The sequence below is a fragment of the Plasmodium malariae genome (genome assembly GCF_900090045.1).
Source record: "Plasmodium malariae genome assembly, chromosome: 5".
Classification (NCBI taxonomy): Eukaryota; Apicomplexa; class Aconoidasida; order Haemosporida; family Plasmodiidae; genus Plasmodium; species Plasmodium malariae.
In genome coordinates, this window is record NC_041779.1 from 115,739 (window position 1) to 124,237 (window position 8,499).

General features: G+C 16.9%; 1 pseudogene, besides 1 other annotated feature; it reads left to right on the top strand.

The window, feature by feature from the left end:
• Window positions 1–405: 405 nt before the first annotated feature.
• On the top strand, window positions 406–977 carry PmUG01_05012150 (annotated as a pseudogene).
• Window positions 406–977: a sequence feature (Plasmodium exported protein, unknown function, pseudogene).
• Window positions 978–8,499: the final 7,522 nt, after the last annotated feature.

Consider the following 8,499-nt stretch of genomic DNA (forward strand, 5'->3'; position numbering starts at 1 on the left):
TTTCCATATTTTTTTGTCATATTATTATTATGTTTGATTAAAGAAAAAAATATTTTTTTATATTTTTAAAGCTATACAAAACAATAAAAAAAATTATATATATATATTTTTTATATACTAACAAAACAATTATATAAACAAAAATTATATTATAACAAATTATTTAGTATCTACGAATAATTTAAACAGAATGATACAAACAAATAAATTCTACTTCTTTATAAAAATATTAACATTCTCCTTTTAATATGGATATATCAATATTCCTATGAGATAGTATAATTATTATGGAATATAATAATTATACATATTTTGTAATCTTTTAGTTTTATTTCTAAATAAACATTTTATTATTATGTAAATACAAATATTTTTTCTCATATTATATTTTACCTTAATTTTTAGATAACTCTAATAAAAAGTGAAATAAAAAAAACACCCTAAATAATACATTAGATTTAAGGGTAAACAGACTTTTATATGGAGAAACAAATATAAATCCAGAAAATATACATTTATCTTTAAGTGAAAAATATCAAAAAGTATTTCAAAAACCATTTAATTCATTCAAAAATTGTAATTATCAAAAAGAACGATTTGGAAAATTATAAGAAAATTCGTCTCAAAAGGAAAAAAGTATATCCAAAAAAAAATATATTATTATCAATATTTGAACCTTTAAATAAATTAGATGCAATGTATAAAAGACAAGTAATAAAACTACCGGATACTAAATATAAAGGATCATATAATTATAGAGTTACATATTTAGTGAAATTTCTAATGTTTAATGTGGTCTTTATCCAGTTGTATCATGTTGTTTTGCTGCATTTATTTCATGTTTTTTCATTAAAACTGATACAGATAAAAACGAAATACTACTAACTGTTTTAGTATTAATTACAGTATTTCTTTTATCAGAGTGTTATATTTCCTACAATTTTTTAAAAAATATTAAGAGTAATCATAGCAAATAAAATAATTATAATAAATTTACTGAACTTTCATTATAACCATTTTAAAGAATGATTCTTGTAAATTTTTAAATTCAGTTCTATTGTTTCCTCGTACGTGAAATATTACATATTTAAGAATATATGTACTCGTAATATGTATCTTACATGTAAATTATACTATTTTCAACATTTTTCTAAGAAATTTCCTTAAATTTTTTTTTTTTTTTTTAATTTATTTAGATAATTTATGTTTTTAATTTTAATTTATATAATTAATTTTTTATATCTCATATAAGAAAATATACACATTTAATATATATACTTTTATTATTTATATACTCGCAAAAATCACTAATATAAATGTGTTTTGATTATTTCCAAAAATTATATATTGACTATTTGCATTAATAAGTTAGTAATTTTTTCGTCGTTTTTCCTTTGTTCATTTTTATTTTAATATATATGTAAATATTTAATTATTTAACATTATTAACTTTTATAATTGATCTTTTTATGGAAATATGCACAGCTAACCTTTATATATGTTTGTAACATATTAATTAGAGATATTTTTTACTGGGAAAAACAGAATATTGGACTCCAAAATATTTTAGTTAAAAATAATATTAATTTTGTATACTTTTAGTCATGAGAACATTTTTTTATAATGAAATTTTAATATATTCGTATAATATTTTTTAATTGAAGCACAAATATCTATATGTAGAATCGCTTCTTTTATATAACAAACAAAAAATTTTTGCACATTCATTTATTAACAATATTTATATGAACTTATTTATTATTATTTTTCCTTATCTTTTATATTATTTTATTTATGCAGTAAATTTTTATTTTACATATACTGTTAAATATTAACGCCAAAGTTCCTCCTTTTATTTATGTTCCTCATAATACATAATGCTAATGTAGAATAAAATTAATTAGTTGATATATATATATATTTCATATATTATATTTTACTTTCACTAAAGTTAAAAATAATTTATTTTTCTCTAATAAGTTATATTTAATCAGCTGAATATTTATTTTTTGTCTACTGAACAGAAATATCCCAAATCTACAACAATTTCCAATATAAAAATAATTATATTCAGATTTATATAGTATATAATAATCTCTTCTAACATTTATACAAAGAATATAGATATTACTGCTGCTACCCTATGTATATTAAGATATATGCAACAATAAAATAATATTTCAACATCCATATAATTATCATCATTAAATTTTATATTAAAATTATAATAAAAGAAAATTATCCAAAATTTCTTCCTAAAAGTAAAATATAAATAAATTTTGACATATAATCAAGTAGAATATTATATAGGAAATTATAAGCGAAAGAAATTACAATAATAATGAAGTCTGGTTCTTCTAATATTTTTCTTAACTTTTAGTATAATAAAGTTTGCATTCTCAAACGAAAATTTTATTATATAAAATTTTCAAGCTATAAAGGATATATTTAAAAGTATAATAGGAGTAATACAATAAAACTAAATAATAATTATCTCATTAAAAATTTTATACAAAGGAATTACTTATATCTTAATACATGTTTTCTAATTTTTTTGTTAAATAAAAAAAAAAGTTTTATTAATTAATTTCATATTATTTTAAAGAAAGAATTAGTATCCTTTATATAGTTATTTGTAAAAAATATTATACTTCCTTCTCATTATATAATTTATTAAATACGAATTAACAATGTAGTAAATATTTTGTTAATAATATTAAAATAATATATATGTTTTATTTTTATATATTTTTTCTTTTCATGTATTTACTTTCTTTAAAAATATAAAGTGTAATATTATTCTAAATTAGGAGATATTTTAAATTAATAAATAATTTTTATGAATTATATTAATGCACTATATCAAAAAAAAAATAATTCCTCTACGTATAAAAATTATTTCCCATGATTTTATAATATAATGAAAAAAGCTTTTAATCAATAATGGAACTATATACTAATGCTTACATAATATTTATAGTTATAAATAATATTACATTACTTAATTTATTATTGAGATATATAAAAATACATTAATTTAATTGATAAAATACGTATTCGGTCTACTCATCTCGATGCATAATATAGAAAAAAATCAACAAAAAAAATGACATTATATAAAACCTTTAAGATACATTATTTTCACATAAATTATGATAAATATTAACTGTCAATAATTCAATAAAAAAATATAGAATATTCTTTATATACCCCTTCTATATAAATTAATTTCTATTTATACTTAGACAATTTAATAAAATATATAATATTAAATTTGTAATGTATAAGAACCTACTCACCAAAAGTAAATACGCAACATGTTAAATTTTTAAATTGTTCTAAAATATATTTAAAAACTATATATATAAATGTATAGTTTAAATAAATTAAAAAATATATATACTTGTTTGAATTTATACATATTATTTTATAAATTTCCTTATATAAACAAACACAAGATATCAAGTAAATTTCACATAAATCAAAACGTTACAATAACCTTTTTATTAAATCACACTGTTAGTCCCATGGTAAAGGAATTCATACAGTAACTTTAAGTACCTATATCATTTCTTCTCAAAAATGTGTTACGAACAACACAAATTTATCGTTACAAACAATTAATTTTATTTATTTTATTTTGAAATATAAAAATATATTTATTTCTTATATATATATATATACATATTATACAGATAAAATTACATATATTAATAATATATGGTAATATTTAATATTAATTAAAATATAGAAATAGAGTACATATATATTACATTTCTTCATAATAGATATTTATGTAATTCTTATAATAATGGTTAAAAAACCATATTACGTAATTAGCATATTGCGTGTACATAATATAAATTTAAATGTAAAATTTTGTAATCCTCTAGATTAGTAATCACTTATAATTAATTAAGTCTTATAATGAATATTATATTATTGCATATTATAATTTGATATATAAATCTTCCATTATTTTAAACATATATTAGAATCCTATTTGCAGTAAATAAGTACAATTATATATTTGTCAGAATACAATTTACAATAAATAGTAATTATATTTACCTCTTATTAAAATAAATAATTACCTCTATTTCTTTTTCATATATTTAAAAAAAGACATTTTAATTTGGCACAAAGCAAACAATATACTTTTTTAACTAGTTCACTAAATAAACATTTTGGATTAATAAAACATATATGTCATGAAAAAAAGTTAAATTCTTAATTATAATGACATTATATTTCTAATTAATTTAACGGATTAATACTAAATTCACGTTTATATATGAGCATTATGGAATAAACATATATATTACATACAAATATAGCTAAATACATAAATGTATATTTTTCCAATATATTAAATTATATTCAAAGAACTATATAATACGAAAATATTATAAATAGAATAGTTAATTTAACTAGAGATTTAGAATATATATTTCTTTTTTTTATATGAAAATATGTAAGTGTACGTAAGAAGGTATTATGTGAATTAAATAATATAATGTATATTTTTTATATACGTAATATTTTAAGAATATTTTTTATATTCATATTACATATGAAAAGTAATTTTTGTAAAAGTTACTAACTAAACATAGCAAATATTTGTATTATTTTTTTTTATTAATTCATATTTTTTAATTTTTATTAAAGAATAAATAATAATTAATACAATTATAAGAGGCATAAAAAGTAAAAATATAGAGTATACACTTATGAACCTTGAAGCTAATGACTGTAAAAGACTTTTTAAAGATTCTACTTGCTAAATTTTCACATTTTACTGGAAATAAATGAGAAAACGAATGTACAAATTTCATTTTTTTCAAACTAGTAGATACATAATATAATATTAAAATTACAAATAATATTTCAAATAAAATTAAGACCAGATGAATATATTCTACAGATAATTTTTTGCACAATGTAAATAAATTCCTTTTATTAGTTTTGATATTATTTGTAATTTTATCTATGAAATCTAAGTTATTAAATATTTTTTTTTCACAGAAGTTTTTTATTCTCATAAGGAAATTTCTTTTTCTTAGGTAATTTATTTCCTTCATATTTAATAAATTTTCTTCTAACTCTTCCATATGTGATAGAAGATCTCTGCCATTTTAACATATATCTTCCTGTTCATCTATTAATTTAGTATTCCACGCATGATCTGATATATATTCTGTATATTTTACATCCACTGTTTCCTCTAATAGTAATCGATGAGTGTGTAAAACTTGATTACCATTTATATTATACTTAAGAAAAAATTATAAGAGTTTTTCTAAAAAAAACAAAGAGGAACATTTATTATTTACAACGATATGTATTTCAATACTAAGAAAAAATTATATTTAAAAGTGAGACTCAAAACTAAAAAAAAAAAAATCTAAAATATTATTATAATACCACATTATTTTTATAGAGACATATCCAAATTAAAAGGATAAATGCGAGGATTTTAATAATAGTGTGGTACATAAAATTCTCTATCATTTTAAACTTCTATAATTTTATTATATATTAACTAATAAAAATGATAACTATATTTTAAATCTTTCAAATGATAAAGGAAACTACTAATATGGTTATTGTTATTATTATAATTATTTTATTTTAAAAGTAATAAATTGAGATTATACAGTATAGATAATATAAAAATTTTACAAATGTGAAATAAACATAAAATTTATTTAGTTATCATTCTATATAAATTTATTAAATAAAAAAAATAAAAATAAATTTTAGAATTTTAATATATTTAAATTTATTTTTTAATAGTATAAGATGTAAAATTTTTTTTTTTATTAATCTATATTAAAAGAAAGAAAAAAACAAAAATAAGAAGAATAAAAATTTCATATCAGATTAAATCAAATAAAAACTATTTCTGAATCCTTAGTATTAGTTCATTTATCTAAAAGTTGTCTTAAAATTCAAAATATCAATATTAACGTATAATTAGTAGCAAGCTACAAATTTTTTATTTTTTTCAAGTAATTATTCTAATTTAATAAAAAAAATTTTGAGCGTCTTTTCTATTGTTAATATTAATTATTATATAAATGAGAACAAATTTTAGAGGATATATGGTTATAAGAAAATTTTTTTTTATATAACATATACATTAGTGTATATCTAAAAAAAAAACACTTTCTTTTATGAACTATTATATATTTATAAAATATATGGTTAGTAAAAATATAAGGATATGTATATTTTTAAGGATCTTTTAAAATAGGCATTATATTTTATGTACAAAATTATTAAATATTATAATTTGTATAAAAATTCAAACAGTATTATAATTTAATAAGCTTAAATACACATTAATTACATATTTCTTATTGCTTTTAAAAAGGTAAAAAAACAACTATTTAAGAATACTAATAAAATACAAAAAGCTAAGACAAAAATAAATTTAGTACAAAACCGTTGTATGCAATCCAATAATTCATACAATCTTTATAGCCACATAATATTACAGTTAAAAGTATATAACGATACATATATTTAAAATACATAAAGAGATGATAAAAAAAACGTAGGAATACAGAAGATTTACTAATTTTTCTTATTAAAAAATTTAATAAATATTCATAATATACTATTTATAAGTAAATGCATACAATTAAAAACATATATTTAAGATGATATGTAAATAGTTACTTTCATAAATATAAAAAATTCTTATAACAAGAAATTTATTTTACATCCTATAAATTTTACTCTTTGTAAAATTATAATATATATAATTATAATTATAAAATTATTGTAACCAAAAAATATTATTACTAATCCAAAAAAAAAAAAATTATTGTTCTTTTACTTCAGTATATTCATAAATAAGCTAAAAAAATTAATATATTTATAAAAAAAAAAAAGAAAAGAATATAATTACATTTAAATTATTTATTTTTAATTAATAAAGATGCAAAAATTGATATCATTATATTTTTATTTCATTGAATTTTATATCCATATTGTAAAAATATACATACAAATTTTTTAGTGTCATTTGAACTCTTTTATTACTTTATGCATGCATATTTTAAAGAGTTAAACAAACCGTTTAACATAATAAAAATTAAAATATATAACTCCTCCACCAAGAAAAAGTATGAAACTTATATTATGAAATAATTTATAAAAGTGTAATTTATTTATTGTACAATGAAGCAAATATGTTAACTTGCACATATTCTTATATATTCTATGAAATATGTATTTTTCTCAACTTTTCTTTTCCTTTTTTCATTTTTATTTTATATACATTTTTTACATAAAATTATAATTAATCGTTTTTTTTTTAATATTCAAAGATTTAATAATGAAAATATATTAATACAATAATTTACAATGGAACTTGAATTAAATTTGTATTTACAATGATGGCAACCAGTAATAGTAATATATTATTTTTTAGAACACTTGGTTTAATTTACATATATAATACTTATTATATGCTGTTTTTTTTTTTTTTTTTGTTTAATTCAACTAATTGTATTAACATTTTTAATAATGATGCTTTTTTAGTACATATTGTAATTAATATTTATAATATTTTCCTCTAATAATTAATATATATTATATTAATAAAACATTTCAATAATATCTTTATTATTAAACTTTAATTAAACATATATTTAATTAAATTATTGTTTGGTATAATTTTCAGAATATTCACTATCTTTATTGTATATATATAAAAGCAGTGTTCGTCAGATGAAATATTATTTTACCCCAAAAACATAAGATAAAATAAGATTATATAAATATTCTTAGATATTCAAAGGACACTTATACGAATGATAACATAATTTTTAATATTAATTATCTATTTATCTATATTCATTTAAATGAACTAATATAATATTATTATGTTATCAGTTACAACAAGATTACACACTAAGAAGTTCATACAGGTACCATTTTATTTTCTAATTTACTTTTTTAAAAATTATTCATTATATGTATGATTCAAATTTATTGTTATACAAAATATAACTATAATATATTTCTTATATTTGAAGCTTTAACAAATCAGTATATGAACTTATCAGACTATTACTTAAGTGTAACTAAAATAAATAAAAATATTCAACAAAGATATTACTGCAAATCATAATTTATTCGAGCCTTAAATTATTAATAAACATCAAAATCAAATATATTTTTTTACATATGAGAAATAATAATAGTGTCTTCTAAAATTATAGTAATTTAAAAAAAAAATTTTAATAAAAAAGAAGTATTATAAAAAAATTCAATTAAGTATATTACTAAAATACATACTTAAAATATATATAAATAACTATAAAAAGATAAAAAAAAATTAATCTATTTTGATTATGCTACTTTTTTTCTTGTTTTTCTTAATGATGATTAATTAATAGATATGTATATATAACCAAATTTTGAATTCTTCTTAATATTATTAATCTAAGTCACTTGATAGTCTGTATGACACTAATGAAAGGAATA